Below are 20,045 nucleotides of genomic sequence, written 5' to 3'. Positions count from 1 at the left end.
CACATCATCTGCCCTGACAGAGTTTGGGCATACAATTGCCCAAAGCAGCCACTTCTTCGCTCTGCTGTCAATGCAGTTATAGGCTATGTTTTGTTTTTCCAGTTTTCCAGGTTGGAGTCCCACATAATGTCACTGCGATCCCAGATCCTAAGGGTTTAAGTAATCAGCTTTCCGAGTAGTCTCCCAAAAGTCCTTTCTTCTTACCCCCCTGCCAGAGGTTTTAAGAGTCATGAAACCTCCCCTCTCCCTTCTTTTTCAAGTCCTTGGTATCTTATAACTTACTATATACTATATCTAATTTCTATGGGCTTAAACCACACACACTGCAGCTTCCTTTTATATTCATTTAGCTCTTTGAAGTAGTCAGAACATTATCACATTTACTTTGTTATTAGCTTTTACAACAATATCTATAAAATAACTTGGACTCACCACAAAGAAGCAACTATAGAAAATATATTGGGGAAACTATTTGCCCCCAAGATTCCTTGTCTTCCAATGATATTTTCTCAGAATCATTCAAAAATGACTTCCGTGGGGTGCCTGGGTGGCTCCATGGGTTAAGCATCTGCCTTTGGCTCAGGTCATGATCTCAGGGTCCTGGGATCGGGCCCCGCATCGGGCTCCCTGCTCAGCGGGGAGCCTGCTTCTCCCTCTCCCTCTGTCTGCCGCTCTGCCTGCTTGTACTCTGTCTCTGTCAAAGAAATAAACAAAATCTTTAAAAAAAAAATAAAATGACTTCCATGAGTTTACATTATTTAAGGAGAAAAGAAGAGGCCCAAAGTCTTTGCAACAATGACAGTAACATTTTTCTCTCCTTTCAGCAAATGGTGAGTGTGTTAGAATATTTATGAGGGATGAAAGTGGTAAGGGTGGGGGTAGGTGATGGAAAGTAAGAGAAGAAAACAGTACAATATTACATAACCCATGATATTTAAAAAAATATTTATTAAATTTCATGGGATGTTATCCACCATATTCCATTTTTAATGTTTCCTGTATACAGTTTCATTTCATTGTTTGTTAGAAGGTGAAAGAAATTCTCCTCAGTAATTTGTGTCCTGTAATTAATTTCTACATAGCACAGGGTGTAGAGAGGTCAACAATAAAACAGAGGCGGAAAAATGCAGACATTCAATGTGGGGAATCCTACCAGGAGAAGATATAGGTCTTTTTAATTATATCGAAGTTTAATCCTGGAGGCATCATCAACTAACCTGGCAAATCAAAACCCCCAGCATTAAGTTCGAGGACAAACAGCAATGAATTGCAGAATGCCAGGCTCCTGGTAATCCAGGCAATGGTCTCCTTAACCCCTCTGCATCCTCTCATTTACTTTGGTTGCTAAATGAGGACACAAACACCTGTTCCAGCAGCAGGTGGCATTTGTTTATTATAGCTTTACCTGCTGGGTTTTAATCAGTCTGCAGCTGCAGGAACCCGCTTAAGTAACAGTTTATAGGACCGGATTTTTGCCGAGTGGTATTTTCCATGAAGAAGCAAAGTTTCATTCAACACTTCCATCATACACAAAACACCATATAAATGGCTTTTATTTCTCCATCTCTCTTCCCCTAACATTTAGGACTACTAATTAGTGAATCATTTCACATGCAGAGTTGGAAAGCTAAGCTCTTATTCTTCTGCCTTCAGGGATACTCTGTGTTATGTGCTCTCATTACAAAATCCCTGTTTCTTAGGAAGAGAACATCTAAACTCTCTCTGCTTGTGCTACTTTTCTTTTGTAAGCCTCAGAAGGATTGTTAAGGCAACTTCCATCTTAGAAGGGAAAAAAAAAATAAATAAAAAGAATCAATAAGAAAAAAAAAAGCACTGCATCTAGATGAGAATGCATCTCTGTACTTAAACTACATAACAACTCTTTAAAAAAAACACACAATAAGAATTTCAAAATTACTTCAATACCACAAGGTAAAAAAAGACATTATGAGAAGTGAACTTGCTTCCTGATGATACTCCGATTTTCTATCAATGTAGATCTTCCTCTAATTTTTTTTAGAAAGCACTCATTTTTTTTACTACATCTTTTGGAAGATGGTTATCATTCAATTAATATTAACAGAACATTTATGCAATTTGTGACTGAAACAATGAAAATATATTAATGATTGTCAATCTCTTCAGATCAGTAACTCTTTTACTCATAGTTTTATATTCAGGGCTTAACAGAGATGTTACAAAAAGTAGAACTCTTTAAAACTTTGAAAAATGAGGGAATGAGCAAGCAATGCTGCTCGCAAATTATCCACAAGAGAAATCCCAGACATTATGTGCCTCCTGATGAAAGCAAACCGACAAACCAAAAAGCAACTACAAGAGCTTCCAGTCTTGCCAAATTAATTGAGCATTGAAAATAGCTGGACAAGACTCTTATCCCCCTCCTCCTGCCAATTAAAAAAAAAATGCCATCATCAACACACTTGCTCAAACAAAATTTCTAAGAATCCTCCAGCATTTCCTCTTTCCCTTATCTCATTCACCTTACATCTGATCCATCAGCCATCTCCATGAGGGCAAAGACATGTCTATCTTGCACTGATGGATCCCCAGGCTTTATACAGCCTGCCACAGACTAGGTTTTGAAAGAAAAAAGTATGACTATATGATGAATGAATAAAAATATATTGGTTATATAGCATAAGTAATAATTTCTTCCAAAAACAATACATATTTCCAGATGGGCATTGTAGTTTATAGTTAAAAGTCTAGGCATCTTTACCCTACCACTTACAAGTTCTTTGATCAAGCTCTTTGTGTAGTTTTTTGTTTTTTTTTTTTCTCATCTGCCAAATGCATATAATAATGGTACTTAACTCATAGGTAGTTTGGGGAATTAAATGAATTAACATGCGTAAATTACTCAGAGCAGTATTTGGCATATAGTGAGTGCAAACAAAATGCAGCTGAAAAACACACTGCCTATACTCATATTATAGATGTAAATATCCTTATTAATTAATGATTTTAGTTTAAGTCTTTGTGAACTCATAATCCTGTTATGAATGTAATAGGATCCTCCTTCTAGTCCCTTCTATTAGAATTTCACATTATTTGAGAATGCTTTTCTCTGAGCAACAACAGAATCAATGGTACAATTTACAGAATACTTTCTGTAGGATGACCCCATCTTCTTCCTAATATTGAAGGTACAGGATTATTCTGATTCCTTCATCCACCAATTTAAGAAAGGGAAGTGTCTGATGTCTGGATCATGGAGGTGATAATAGTAGAAGAAAAAAGAGAATTGAATGAAGTAGGAAATATAGAGTGGATGAGAATCTATATAATGTGTCAACAAAATTAGATATGGCTCAGAAGAGAAGGAAGTATGAAGTTAGGGAGGGAGAAAAGGAATTAAGGAGGGAAAGAGAAATATCAAAAATCAAGGACTCTAGGAATGGTAGTAATGCTATTTATTTAGTCAATGATACAGGAGAGATAAGGAAAGACACTTTGTTAAGACTTGATTGGGATATTTGTCTGAAACCTCTGTCATAATTCTGTCTGGATACATCTAGGATTTAATACTAGAACCATATTCTTATATGTTGGATATATAGTATCAGTAAAGGGTAAGCGTGCTTGGTTGGCACAGTTGGTTAAGCATCTGACTCCTGGTTTTGGTTCAGGTCATGATCTCAGGGTCCTGGGATTGAGCTCCACACTGGGCCCCACACTCAGCCCCACACTCAGTGTGGAGTCTGCTTGAGACTCTCTCCCTCTCCCTCTGCCCCTTCTGCTCATGCTTTCTCTCTCTAAAATAAATAAATAAAAATCTTAAAAAAAAAATTGTAGTAGGAATTCTGAGAGCAGATAGAATTTTGGACACATGAAATAAAAAGAAAAGACTGCAGGGGCACCTGGTTGGTTCAGTCACTTAAGCGTCCGACTCTTGATTTCAGCTGAGGTCATGATCTCAGGGTCGTGAGATCGATCCCCACATCAAGCTCCATGCCCAGCATGGAGCCTGTTTAAGATCCTCTCCCTCTGCCCCTCCCCCCTACTTGTGCATGCACTCTCTCTTTCTAAAAAATAAATAAATAAAAGAGATGACTGTAGAGAAGACAGTGGAAGAGAATAGAAGACAAAGGGTTGGAATAAGAGGAGTCACAAGAAAACATCTTCAGAGGAATACAGTGAAAATTTTAAAAAAGAAGAAGGAATGGTATGAGAAGCCAGCTGCCACAGGGAAGCAGGGCTAGAAGAGGATATCGAGGAGATAACAGAATAGGTTGACTGGTAGGCATTGGTGACAAAACAGAAAATCATGTTGGAAGAGGTGTGCCTGGAAAATCCAGTATAAGAGCATGAGAGGTAGGAGGAGAAAAAGTGGAAGTAGATCTGCGTGCACAACATTCTCCCAAATTACAACAGTAAAATTTTAAACTCGAGAGGGGAATACAGCTGATGAATTTTTCTTCAGAGAAGGCTTATTTAAGCTGGGATTGAGAGCATAGGGACAGATATTGAAAAAAATGCAAAATGAAAGTTAATATATGAATACCAATTTTGGGATTAGAACAGAGGTGGGTCAGATTGGAGAAGGAAGGTGGTGTCTTGAAAGGATCACTGGAGCAAAAGCCTAGACAGTGGATTCTCCTCTTAGCTCCAATGCTGATCAGCTATGTGGGTGACTTATCACCTCTCTGAGCCTCAGTGGCTTCCTTCTAACATAAATGTTTTGAACTAAATAATGGTTAATTAAAGTTCTTCCACCAGTAGAAATAACACTTTTCCATCAGACATCAGTTGTAGTTTTGAAACAGTAGTTACAAAGAAAGGTGATTATAATAAAAGTTACGGGGGGAAAATGTTGAGAGTATAAAAATGGTTGGCCTTGGTCAAGACGCTTTTTCAACTTATTGAGATAAATGGCGCAGGTATGACTTGCATTTTGCAAGTGAGCTAAAACATATATATTCCATTCCCATCTATGTTATTGACTGGGGGAAAAATCTTCAAAGATGGATGTATTAAACAAGTATTAGTCTCAGAGCAAGTTGAATATACTCGTGCTAGAAATATACACATTGCTGGGTTTTCTTTTTTTCTTTTTCTTTTCTTTTTTTTTTTTTTTTTTTTACAATCCGGGAAAGTCTCCTGAGTTTTTCTAATCTCTCTTTTCTCTTTCTCAAGCCAGAAGTCCACAGACTTTTTTCTGTAAAGGGCCAGATAGCAAAGATCCTAAGCTTGTGGGTCATACGTCTCTGTTGCAACAGTACAACTCTACCACTGAAGCATGAAAACAACAACAGAAAGTACATACGTGAATGGGCATGCAGACTTTATGTGTAGAGCAAACAAGCACTGGATGTGGCCTATAGGCTGGAGTTGGGTAATCTCGGGCTTATCTGGCTGGAATATGTTAATTAAGAAGGAATTCAGTGTTCAATTTTCTTCTGGTTCATTTCAGGTCTCTTTACATGTCACAAATATTTGATATTATAATATATAATAAGGAAAAGCACTAAACTATGTTAAGTGTTCTGTATTTACCTGATATTGAGACTTCAAAGAACCCTTCAGAAGTAATTTTTTAAAAATTTTTATCTGAGGAAATTGCAATGGAGTAAGGCCATATAGCCAAATGTCAGAGTCAGAATTTGAGAACAAAATATTTAATTTTTCCATTATGCCAGCCTTCCTGCCATGGATAAATCCCTCTGGTACGTCTCTTCCAGAATATTCAGAAGAAATTAGTTTGACATTGGGTGGTACATAATTTTCAGACATTCAGTTTTCTACCCAAGATTTTCCTGAAGTATATACCACAGTGATATCGAGGCTGAGTCTTTGAAAGAGGAAACTGGCTTATCTTCCAATCAGGAAGAGGATTATGGTTAAAAGGATGATGCTAATCACTCCAGAATCTCATTCCCTAAGCATTATTGACCAAAGGAACTCAAACTCTGGAGCAAGACTGAAGTTCCCATCAATCTTCAGTTGCTGTTGACAGATGAACTTGGAACTCCACAAACAGTTCTGTATGAGACTTGAGCATTCTCTTGGTTCAGGCTGTTTCTGCTTTCTCTTTTTGTTTTTGCCATTACTCATTTCCCAGAGACAGAGTAAAACAAGTTTCTTTGTTCTTCCCTCATTATATAACAGAAGAAAAAAAATGGAAATCGTACTATTTTGGACTTTTGTCTTTGGGTTTTATATGTGACAAAGGTATAAAAGGAAAGATTCTTATTGTTCTTTTATTACTTAACAAAACAAAGCATTATAACCCATGTTGTCAAAGATGTGGCCATTTTTAGGCATCTTTCTCTCCTCACTGTGGCACTTTCTCCTGGGAGAACAAAGTCGTCACACAGTTTACTACATACTTTTCTTTGTCAAAGCAAAGGAAGATTATTAAGGTCTCATCTGACCAGGGACCCTCTCATTTGGGCCATCTGTCTCTCTGTGTTTTCTTGAGGGAATACAAAAAAAAAGGACTTTTTTTTTTCCTTTTTATCCTCATTTAGTGTTTTATGAGATTGTGTGTTAAGCCGTATTTTAAGAATTTGAACAAGCAGAGACCGTGCCACTTTGAACATTTTTTTCTTTTCCTTTGCGTTTGCCATTTCAGTTGGAGAAATCACACGTATTTTTTCCCTCTATTAATATTAAGGGAAAGGCTATCTTAAGATTGCTGTTCTCAAGGCCAATTTTGTTCTCCCATTATTGTTCTTACTTTAAGGATGTGATCTCAGGATTGATGTGAACCAGAACCTAACCTGCCAGGTAGACATTCATAGAAAATTAAATGACATTCACCTACTCCTCAAATGGCCAATTGCACATGTGCAAAGTGAAATATTTTGCCCCTTGGAAAATAAACGAAAGGCAAGGAGGGAGTAGGATGTGGAAAGAGGGTTCCCTACCAATAAAATAAAAATTTTAGCATTTCCATACATCTAAGATTGTTCAAAGTTGCCTCTTCTGAATATAGCTAAGAGAAGTAAAAGGGCAGATATTCGGGGTTATTATTTTCATAAGAAGCAAAATGAGATTGATGATCTAAATATTATTGTAGGACCTCCATCGATATTTATTTTATGTAATAAAATGATACTTAATGGTTCCTAGTCTGTGTGAAGTTATCACTGACACAAGAAAAGCAGGTGTCAGGGGTAAAGCTAATTCTACTGCTGCTTTCTCAGTTTGAAAACTGCACGTCACTGGGCTGTTGTTTCACAGCGTGGTTACCGTGGGTGTTCATTACAATCACACCGAGCATCTAAATCATTTTTAAAGCCACTTACACTAAAAATGTTTTATGGTTATTAATCTCATATTGGTGTTCATGATAATCGTTTCGCTTCCATATTCAGTAAAAAATATTAGCCATTTACTCTGTGCCAGGCACTGTTGTATACCCTGAGAAGGTAGAGATATAAAGACAAAGAGGTCTCTGCAATCATTGAGTTTTTACTTTTTTTTTTTAAGATTTTATTTATTTATTTGAGAGAGAAAGAATGAGGCACAGAGAGAGCATGAGAGGGGGAGGGTCAGAGGGAGAAGCAGACTCCGTGCTGAGCAGGGAGACCGATGTGGGACTTGATCCCAGGACTCCAGGATCATGACCTGAGCTGAAGGCAGTCGCTTAACCAACTGAGCCACCCAGGCTCCCGAGTTTTTACTTTATATAACAGCACGCCACTTTCTAATATCACAAGATTATCCTCACTGGTGCTTGTTTAACTATTTGTCAAGGTATGTGCCAAGCGCCACATTAGTTGGATGCAAGGCAATGTTTAAAGGAACATAACTTATGGAAAAGTATAAAAAATACAAGTAAATGGACACTTGGAATTTAAAATTGTTGTTAACTTTAATGGTTATATAATTATTGAGTAATAATATGTGCTAGTACTCTGTTAGGTTTTTGGAATGTGTTATAAGACAAGACAGAGATGACTTCTATTCCAGGGAGATGGATTATAGCACATAATGGGAGTAAGAACAGGTTACCATGGGAACTCAAAGGAGTATTCTTTAGGAGTCAATGAAGTCTTCTTTTTAGAAATTATTTTATAGCTAAGAGCTAAAAATAAGAGAAGTCTTCAAGCAAAAAGAAAAATTGAAAGTATTTAGCATGTATAAGGTGATAACATAGCACAGACAAAGGCCTGTAGTAAAGAAGGAGTATGACTATGTTCCTGAAGCCTGCTGAGCATCATTTGTCATAGCTGGATTAGATTTCAATGTCGTTTCTCACAGCTGAGTTAGATTTCAGTATGAAATATGGTCTGGTACAAAGTGGCCAGAAGAATAAGCAGAAGACTTCCAACTTTAGAGAGATCTTTGTCAACCATATAAAGCTACTTAAACTTTACACTGAGGGCACTAGAAATATGAAGAGTACTAGTCAGACCATGGTATAGAATAGTGGTAGCTCTTTGGGTGACTACCAACTCATACCAGGATTTTTCCTTGAGAATCACCAAATATATTGAGTTCTAGGTTCTAGTTCCAGCCACTTCTAGGTTCCATTACCTTGCCCTTGGGCCATAGCTGATGTATGCAGATATAGACACCTGATTCCAACTAAGTCTTTTTGTATCTAGCAATGAAATAACACAAAAAATCGTTGTGTCATTGGAGTCAAGTCATATTACCAGTATCATAAGAGATACAAGTCCCATAAATCCCTGCTTTTGAGATTTGCTGGAGTAATTCTGATTGTTTTCCTTCCCCAAATTTCAGTTTATCTCTTTGTTTAAGTGCTATGAGTTACCTTAGTGTTTGTGCATTCCATCATTGAATAAATTAGTTAGCAGTCTCCATAGTTAGCAAATAATCCTAACTACTAGGCATGATGAAATGTTCCCTCTTTCAAGAATTCTTCCCTGACTTCCCAAGTTTGACTTATATTATTCCTTCTTTTTGGTCACCTTGAACCCTTGTTTGTCCCTACCATAACATTCATCAGTCTTGTAATTATTTTCTTAAGATTTATTTATTTACTTGAGAGAGAGAGAGAGAGAGAGCAAGTGCAGGGGGAGGGGCTGGGGAGGGGCAAAGGGAGAAGGAGAGAGAGAATCTCAAGCAGACTCCCTGCTGAGCATGGAGCCCCGACATGGGCCTCAATCTCACGACTCTGAAATCATGACCTGAGCCAAAATCAAAAGTTGGACGCTTAACTAGCTGAGCCACCTAGGTGCCCCTGTCTTGTAATTAATTTTATTTTATTTTATTTTATTTTATTTTATTTTATTTTTTAAAGATTTTATTTATTTATTTGAGAGAGAGAGAATGAGAGACAGAGAGCATGAGAGGGAGGAGGGTCAGAGGGAGAAGCAGACTCCCTGCCGAGCAGGGAGCCCGATGCGGGACTCGATCCTGTGACTCCAGGATCATGACCTGAGCCGAAGGCAGTCGCTTAACCAACTGAGCCACCCAGGCGCCCTTGTAATTAATTTTAATTCAACCTTCTTATGACTAATCCACACTTTGTCAAAGCTATGATGTTAACATGCTTGTGTCTAGGTACTGTTTCTTTTGTATCACTGTTTTTCTAGAACTTAGTAAAGAATCTGGCACATAATAAGAACTCATTAAATGTTTGGCAAAAGATTGGATGAATGAAAATAATTATTTGAAAAGGAAGACTCAGTCAGCAAACAATGTAGCTCCGATCTATAACAATTTATAAATCCCTATTCTGAGGACCATATTCTTGGGGCAGGAAAGAAACTGAAAACTTTGATGTGACATATAGGCCCTTGATTTTATAACAATTTTATATGCAGAAATGAAGTAATTAAAATTCATTTAAGGTATACAATGACTGAGAAGTAAGATAGAACTTACTTTCTGCCCATGGCAGTTCAGATCATGCACTTATCAAATTCCACGTTACAATCAGGCTTGTCAGGTACTTCTACTAACCAGGAAGCAATTCAAGTTTCATTATTTCAGATATTTTAACAGTTTGTATATTTTATTCTCAGTTAATCAAATGGGAACCTGACTTCTATACCTCTCTGATTAACTCGGGTAGTATGAATGTTTCTAAGACATGGTTCATTGCGTGCTATTAAATACAGAAAGGAAAAACAAAAAAGAGACGGAATAACTGAAAATCATATCTTGGAGACCACCTATGTCGCTATGGTTTTCCCACCCCATTAAGCCATAGAAGAGGTCTTGTCCAACTGTTCCTAATTATAACCTTCTCACATTGTTGTATGGAATATATTCCTTCAGAATGAATCACGCTTGAAACACTAAGGGTACAAGATGTGCAATCCAGGGTAGAAGTGCTAATGGAGGACACAAATGGGGATTTTGCCTTTGGGGTCCAAGCTGTGAATTAGTAAAGCTCATTCTAAATCAGATGACCAATGAGTGGGACCTGAACTATCCCAGACCAATCATTTTGAAAGATCTCATTTTTGTGTTATTGTTTCTTGTGACATTTTGCCTTCAGTGCTCAGTAGAAACTTCAAGAGGAAGCTATTTGCACTACTTTTTTTTTAATTACCAAGAGTGTAGAACATTTTCATCCAATTACCACTTCCCTTTGCCACCTGAGCACAGCCAGCAGTCAGCACAAGAAAGTGATAATGGAAAGATACTGTCTAACCAGGCCATACTACCCTTCAAAAGAACAAGACGTAATATAAAATGCATGTCTTCTCTGACCTTGACTTTCATTCCCCTGTTTTACTTGGCTGAGAATTTAGCAGATATTGATAGCAGCCATAGCAGAAGACAAAGTAGTGACAAATATACTGATAACATTGAACAAGGCCCTATGTTGGACTGCAAATTTTGGTTCTAATACTCAGCTAGTTACTCTCTTGCTGAGTGATGGTAAGCAATGACTGCCTCATTCTGACAGTCAAATGCAGTTCACTGTATTTGATACTTGACATGATTTAAAGAAAAGGAGTGATTTGAAACTATTATGGAAACAAAAAGTAGGAGATTTCAATTTACTGTTAGAATTCTAGGCAACAGTGGAAATCAATACAAAGAAAGCAGGTCATTCCTACAGCCACAGCCCTGGGGTAAATACTATATGTACATCATGGCATAGAATCTTCACAAAAGTGCTACAGAGTGGGTGTCATTAGCTCCATCTGACATATGAAAATGGAGGTCTAGGAAGTTTAATTAGCTTGCCTAAGATAACCCAGCTACTAAGTAAACGAGTCAGGGTTCAAAGGTAAAGATGGCTGCCCACGCATTATATCACAGTTGCAAAGTCAGCTCCTGAAAACACAAAAGAGAAAAGACTGAGGAACAGAGGTTATTTTTTAAAAAAATCTCATGTACAAAAAAAACTGTACTAGGATGATTACTTATGCTAAGGGTTCTTGTTAGGTATTAGGCAGTGAAAGCGTTCTTTAAACAAGTAAGTTTAAGAAGTTCTGAGTTAAAGGGAAAAAATCACGTTATTTGCTGTAAGACTTCCTGTAGTCTTTCATATGAATTACACATTTGTGAGACTGTATGGAGGATGCAACGTTTTTCAACATATCTGACTATAAAACATTTTTATTTTGAGAAGTATCTCATGAGATTAGTTCTCTGTGGAATATACATTATAAGATACAGGAAGGGGGAAAATATAAAAGATTCTTTGGTATTTTTACTGAATGAAGGCAAGCCACATTCATTTCAGAAATCAAGAAGAAACATAGCCCTAGGGATTGGTTCTGAGGGCAATTAGATATTAGAATAAATATTGAATAATCTGTATTATTAACAGACCTCTTCTGAAATTACTCCTTTTTGTAAACGCTGAAATAGAAAGAGGCATGACTCAGATCCTTTCTTTAGGGACATCATAATCTAACTTAAGTGGTTTGCAATCAAGAGTCATGGCATAACGGGGGCAGCCAACAAACTCTTCCAAGTTCTACATTCTGTGATGTATGAGGTGCCAAATTCTTTATGTACGTGAACTCATTTCATTCTATAGTAACTCCATGAGGTATGTACTCACATTGTCTCTTTTTCACAGATAAAGAAACTGAATAGAAATGAGATTAATTTGTTCAACATTCTACATCTCTAATGTGCTGACTCCAGAATTCAAACTCAGATCTATAACCTTACATAGGCCAGAAGAATCAAACTCTATTGGTATGGGAATTGCTGGTAGTAGGTGAAACATGAAGATAATTGGTTGCAATTGAAATATTCTGACTCAGCATATATATGATTCTGACTCTCTCTCTCTTTCTCTCTCTCTATATATGTTGAGAAGATATTTTTACAAATCACCCGAGGAGATTTTTTTTTTTTTAATTTGTCAGAGAGAGAGAACAGGCAGGGGGAGCGGCAAGCTGAGATAGAAGCAGGATCCCTGCTGAGCAAGGAGCCTGATGTGGGACTCGATCCCAGGATCCTGGGAACATGACCTGAGCCCAAGGCAGATGCCTAACTGACTGAGCCACCCAGGCGCCCCACCCAAGGAGGTTTTAATACTGATGATTCATAAACAGCTGGTTGAGAAATAGCATACTTGTCTGTACCGTAGCCTCAAAGTAAAAATCATAATTTAATTCTGTAACCTGTAATTAAACTTCTATAACTCTTCATAAGTAGCTACTTAAACTTCACTGTAAGAAATACTTATATAGTCCTCCATTTCAAATACGACATCGCTTATACTTTCTAGTTTGCTAGTGAATGTTAACCCATTCCCTGGACATAGGTAGTCTCGCTAAGCTTTGTTCTATCTTTTGAAAATAATAGACTAAAAAATAGAATATGAATGGAAGGACAAAAATCTACCATTTTAAATGAAAGTTCTCAAAATGAAATTCTCCTAGTAGTTGCTCAGTAGAGACAATTGAAATACATATAATTGACCTGTGTGTTCTTTGCAAAGGCAAAGATGAGAAAATATATTCAAGATTTCTTCCAGCTACTCTGATACTGTTATTAAAGGCAAGGATCTGTTTAATGTCCTTTAATGTAGAGAATTTCAGTAAAAAGCCCTGAAATGTGACTTACATAATTAAAAAAAAAAAAAAAACACTAAGAAGAAACGTGACCTCGAGCAAGTCACCCACCCTCTGGGGGTTTAATTTTTCTAATCATCCAAATAAAAAGCTAATAGGGCACCTGGGTGGCTCAGTCAGTTAAGCATCTGCCTTTGGCTCAGGTCATGGTCCCGGTGTCCTGAGATCGAGTCCCCCATCGGGATCCTCTGCTCGGCGGGGAGCCTGCTTCTCTGTGTCAACTAAATAAAATATTTAAAAAAATAGCTAATAATTATAAAATGATCTCCCACCAAGCATTTACTATGGACACGGTTCTGTGTTAAGTACTTTATTTATATACAATCTAACATTTATTCCTCATTACAAAATCAAGTGATGTAGTTATTTTTTTTTTTATTGTATATAGATATAACTCTGACATAGAAGGATAAATGGCTTGGTGAGGTGATTTGGACAATAGATGGCTAAACTGGGTTTAGCCTCAAAACCTGTTTTCTGGAAACTGTGTTGCAGGCTTTGCTTATAGAAACTAATGTCTCCTTCACTGTATAATTCTTTGATTTTAAAGGTGTTAAAATAAAATAGTACCTTACTGCTGTAGAAGAGTTCATATAACTAACTTCTGATCATTGACTCACATATTTGTAGGACACTTTAGATTTGAGAAAATCTGGCTCAGTATTGCATAGAAAACCAGGAAGAAATCTTGCTTTGTATTTCATACATTTTGACAATTATAATTCATAGCAATAATAATGGGAATAATGGTATTCTTCAGCTTGATTTGTTAACTACCTATTTCCTGCCTGTAACTTCACCAAAGAGAAATATAGAAAGTCCTCGAGAAGGGCTTTGTTGTTATAATATTAGACTTTTAAAATTTCTCTTTGACCTCTTTGAATCAGGTTTCTTATCTGGGAATCTGACCAAAACTGTTCATATCAGTAGTTTTGATCTGCTCTAAGTATAGGAAAAGAGCCAAATTTTTAAGTTCATTTTTTAGCTCTTTTAAGTTCTTTCTGATATCAAGGCAGAGGGGATTATATTCCAAGAGGAGAGAACACCGTCCATGACATGCTTGTGTAAATTCTCGGAGATGTTCAGTGTCCTGAGCCCTCCATTATCATCGAATTATTGAGCTTAATGAACTTTAGAACTCAGAGAGTCCAGTATTCTTATTTTATTTTATTTTATTATTTTTTTATTTTTTTTTTAAGATTTTATTTATTTATGTGACAGAGAGAGACACAGCGAGAGAGGGAACACAATCAGGGGGAGTGGGAGAGGGAGAAGCAGGCTTCGCGCTGAGCTGGGAGCCCGATGCGGGGCTCGATCCCAGGACCCTGGGATCATGACCTGAGCCGAAGGCAGACGCTTAACGGCTGAGCCACCCAGGCGCCCCTCAGTATTCTTATTTTATAAATAGCAGCATAAGGAAAGAAGAAAGCATTTGGGAGACAAAAAGGAAAAAAGAAGAAAGGGAAAAAAGATGGCACAAAATAATAAAACAATAAGATTGACATAATTATTTGCCAAGCTGTATATTAGACTTGTCATATATGCTATCACAGTTAATGAGTTCATGATTAATACCTAACAATTCATAGATAAAAAAGTAAGATTTCAAATACAATAAGGAAGTTGTCATAGGTGTGTTTTATGGGACCCTGTTAGATTGAAGTCTAAAAGGGTTTTATATCATGCTGCTCTTCATGATGTTCAACAATGTTAGTCTTCTTCAAGGTCACAAATTAGTGAGAGATCACAAATTTGAATTAATTTTTTCTGTTCTCGTCCACAATGCCCTTTCTCTTGTGCCTTACTATCTCTTTCCTAAAACATGTATACCTATGAAGCACTGCAAGGCACAGAGATGGGCATGATCTCAAAGTCTTTGGCTTATATGTCAATCAAGGCAAGAACACTATGGGAGGGGAGTAGTTTCTTTGAAGCCAAATCCATTCCAAATTTAGGGAAAGATAAATGGAGACATGTGCAGTTGTCAGTTTGATAGACCCCACAAAATTTAATAATGTGACTGTCGATGTGAAAATTATTATTATATTCAGGTTATGTTAAAAATGATTCAATTTATTTTACTTCAGAGAATTCATGCTAAGAACTTTCATTTGTGTGATGCTTTAAAGTTAACTGTTTTAAAAACAGCAACAATGCTCACAACAACCTTGTGAATCAGATTATTACAATCCTTAGGGAAAAGGGAATATGAAGCACTGAGAATTAGAAAGACTTCTTGGTAGGCTTAATAAATGGCAAACGGGCTTGAAGCCAAACACTCTCAATCTAGTATATTTACTATACATAGCAAACCTGAACTAACTGACATTTGTAGAAACTTCCACCCATGAGGAGAAAATGCATTTCAGGTATGCTTGAGTCCTTCATCAAAATAGATCACATTTGATTTCAGAGAATTGAAGCTTTACCTTAAAATCCCATTAACTACTTTATTTCTACTAACATTTAACTATTAATGATTATCTCTATGTAAATAATAACTATTTATGTTTTAGTATGGGTGCTTGCTCACACATTCACCAGTTTTGTTTTTAGCTTTAAATATATCACATCAGTATATTCAGGTATCAATGCCTTTGAGATTCAGTGCTGTCAGGTGATGATACTGAAAACATATCACTCAACAGTGTGACTATATAATGCTCCATAAGCAAGTGTATTATTAAAAGGCATGATTTCATAAAAAGAGCAGTAGGTGAGTAATTAGAAAAACAGATTCAAGTCTCAGAAATAGTAATTTTTTAGACTTCAGATACCTTGGGTTTCTTTCTTTTCTTTTTTTTCAATAGAATCAACTCGTTTGCAGTACTGCTAAGGTTAAGGATTGTATCAAAGGGTCATGGTATACAAGATAATTCAATACATTTGATGCAAATTGCATGCATTCGATGTACTAGAAATGGACAATGTAGCAATACTTTCTGTGAGTGAGACTGCTATTTGTGCAATATTTAAGCAGAAGTTTGAATTGCAGGTTACTGAAGTGACATAGCCACTAGCTAACTGGGTGAACTCTGGTAATCTGTTTAACCTCTCTGAGCTTAAATCCCATCATCTCTGAAGAGAAATAGTATCGTATAACTAATTCTGTAGGTTAAATGCAATATAAGGTTTTTAAGTTCTCAGTGTGGTGATTTTACATAGAAACTGGTCAAAAGTACCAGGAAAAAAAAAAAAAAAAAAGGAGACAAATGGATTTACCAACCTCTGAGAGTCTATCCTTTAATTTAAATTTCAAGAAAATATTTATCAAGCAGCCTCCAGAAACCAACATTTTGGTGGATGATAGAACACTTACTGGAGATTCTAACATCCCACTTTCTCCCTTGATCCCATAGTTGGCTTCTTTTGTTGTTCTGTAGCTGGTTATTCTGTGTAGGGAGTCAATACTGAGTACATGCTAATGTACAGAGTACACTTTAACTACAGAAAAAAGCAGCCATAGACAACACCATCATGTGCACTTTGTTTGCTTACTATGATTGTGTCCCCAAATTCATGTTCTCTTTCTTTTGGTACCCTCCAAAGGTGAGGAGAACCAGAGGCTTAATTGGCTTACATAGCCTGGTATAATTCACTTTAAATAAAAATGCTGACACACAGCCATATGGAAAACCTCCCCATCACCCACTCCTCAGTCTGGTGAAATAGTGTCATCGTTCAAATCAGAGTATCTCCAGAACCCCACCCCCAAAGAATTTGCTAGTCTCTCCTTAGTACTCCCAATGCATGTGATGTATAATATCAAAAAAATACAACATTTATCATATTCATTTTATATACCTATATATAATAAAAACAGATTGTCTTTGGCTGAGTTCTCCAGCAGCAGACCATAAAATTAGAATTCATATTAATTTGAAATGATTACTAAGAAATGTTACCCTGAGAAACAGTGAAGGGAATAAGGAAAACAAGAATAGGAGGAAGATAAGCTAGGCTGTAATTTCGGGTTAAGTTCCAAGGATTATAGCTTAAAGTATTTGTTCAGTAGGAAAGAATGGTCCAGCGAGGTAGGCAGGGCTTCATGCTTACCCACAGCATCCAAAGATTATCTTCTCCATTCCTGTGTTCCTGCTCCGGCTTCACCTCCAGTTGTAAGCTTCTCATCCAGACCCGTGGACAAGTGATTGTTGTGAGTGCAAACTCCTCTTGTTTCTGAGTCCCACAACTATTCCAAACAGATACACTGTATCCACACTTTAAGAATTCACAACAATTTTAATTGATTTTTTTAATATGGTTGTAAGACGGCCATCTCTTTCTCCTATGGAACACTACATCAAGAACTAATGATGTAATGTATGGTGATTAACATAAGATAATAAAATTTAAAAAGAAAAAAATAAATAAAACAATTAAATGCAAATCTTATGAATAAAAAATGCAACATCAGAGATGAAGAATACCCTGATGGGCTCTACACTAGTCCAGCCACAAGTGAATAAAGGATCAGTAAAAAGAAGATAATTCAATACAAATCATCCAAACTGCTACCTAAAGAAGGGAAACAAGTAAAACAAATAAAAAGCAAACAAACAAAAAGAGTCCAAGAGTTTGGGACCACATTAAAGAATTTAACATATGTGTAATTCAAGTCTCTGAAGGAGAAGGAGAGAACAAGACAAAGAATGATTTCATGAGACAGTGGACAAGCATTTTCCAAAAATTAATGAAGTACTACCAACCACAGATCCCCAAATCTCAAAACATCCTGAGCAAGTTAAATAACAAATGAAAACAAATAAATAAAGTATCTAGACACGTCATAGTCCAACTGCTGAGAACTGAAGATACACAAGCTAAAAAACAGCGAGTGACATTTTCAAATACTAAAAAGAAACAAACAAACAAACAAACAAAAAGAAATAACCTTTTCATCCAGGATTCTATATACAGTGAAAATATCTTTCAAAAATAAAAGCAAAGTAATTACTTTTTTGAAAAAACTAAAGCTGAGCAGTTTATTGAAAGCATACTAGCCAAAACAAACAAACAAATGAACAGAAACAAAACACAAACTGAAGGAAAGTTCTTGAGCCTACCAGACTTAAATTTAGATTAACAAAACAAAAAAAGATAAAGAACACCAAAAGTTGTAAAATCAGGGTAAATATAAAATATTTTTTCTATTTTATAGCTTATTGCTATTATTTTTTATTTTTTCCATTTTCAATAAATTTGTTTACTCTCAAATTTAGTATAGATATTCAAGTTAAAAGTTATTTCTCCAGAAGCTTGACAGTTTTCATCCACATCTAGATGAAATAAAATTAAGTGAGGAAACAAAATTTACTTGTTACATACTTAATAAAAACTGAAGATGTAGTAGAACAAAACAAAGATATGATCTAAGAATGAAGAAAATATTGTGCTTCAAGAAAGAGTAGAACAGAAGAAAAAAAAGTCCTGTATTTGCTGATATTTGCTTCAGTCAATGAAATCAGTATATACTAGTTTATTTAATAAAGAGAATAATTAGATACCCAGGCATTTGAAAAACAAAAAAGAATGGTGTACAAGGAAGATATTAACTATATCCAAAGCAAACTAAAATGGAATATAACCTAATACTTCAGAGTTAAAAAGTGATTGTACATAGTATTCGTTCTGATGATGTAAAAGAAATAAAAAGGATGACAGAAGATAAGGAGTGAGCAACATGAAGAGGTGGAAAAGAGTGAAAGAACACTACTTTTTTTTTTTCCTTTATATCATTTGGAGTTAGAATGTACTGCCTAAAGTTGAAGCATCAAAAAATAAATTTTAAAGATTTTTATTTATTTATTTGAGAGAGAGAGAGAATGAGAGAGAGCACATGAGAGGGGGGAGGGTCAGAGGGAGAAGCAGACTCCCTGCTGAGCAGGGAGTCCGATGCGGGACTCGATCCAGGGACTCCAGGATCATGACCTGAGCCGAAGGCAGTCGCTTAACCAACTGAGCCACCCAGGCGCCCCTAAAAAATAAATTTTAATTAAAAGTAAGACATTAAACAAATAAATAAAAATAGAAGGTATATTAAAATTTTGATAAATGTGCAATACGAGGTTGAAAGAGAGAAATGTTGAAGAACACATAGAGTAAAAGGTACTTAATAAACGTACCTAATTCTAGTGTATAGAATTTACCTGAATTCTGATTTAAATATCTAAACTGTTAAAAATACGATAATCTGTAAAATAAGTAAACTCATGTTATATTTAATGACAGTAATGGATTGCAATTTTTAATTTGATAATGATGCTGTGATCATGTCCAAAACAAAAGAATGCTTATTTTTTACATTTATACACTAAAATATTTAGAGACAAAATAATATATCTGTACTTCACTCCAAAATAATAAGAGGTGGGTAAGAATTGGTGGAGGGAATGAATGAAACAAAATTGGATATAGGCTGGTAATTGTTGGATCTAAGATACAGAGGTATGACACTATTCTTTAAACTCTAATATATTTGAGATTTTCTATAATAAAGGGCAAAGACATTGGAAAACAGAGAAAAGGAAAACTAGAGTAAGTGAAAGAAATGCTTCATTTTTCATGGTAGACACTGAATAAGTCCATAAATCAAGATATATATATATATAGATAGATAGATGAAAATATTAATTACTATAACAACCTGAAGAATGAAAAATAAATGATTATACAAGAGGTAGTAAAGAGACAACTGTGTATTATGTTATACATTTCCCTGTTTTGCTTGGATTCCCCTCCTGTTTGCATATATTACAATTTAACTTAAAAAAATAGTTGAATACCTTTCTAAGACAAAACAGGTGTTAAGCCTGTAAACAGGCTCCATTTTGAAAATGTAAGAACATAATGCCCCCTTTCCTACTTATTTTTTGAGATAAGTATCCAATTTAAAAGCAAAGCATTGACAATTTAAAAGCTACTCTGAATCTGCACATCTCCCAACACTGACATTCTGTTAACCCTTCCCCTGGGAGGAGCATGCCTCTTCAACATCCACTTTTGAAAATGAAAGCAAACCATAATGTAGCTCCATGATGCTATTTTTTTTTTATT

This window comes from Neomonachus schauinslandi, chromosome 2, assembly GCF_002201575.2.
Source record: "Neomonachus schauinslandi chromosome 2, ASM220157v2, whole genome shotgun sequence".
Classification (NCBI taxonomy): domain Eukaryota; kingdom Metazoa; phylum Chordata; class Mammalia; order Carnivora; family Phocidae; genus Neomonachus; species Neomonachus schauinslandi.
This window is presented reverse-complemented; position numbering follows the sequence as displayed.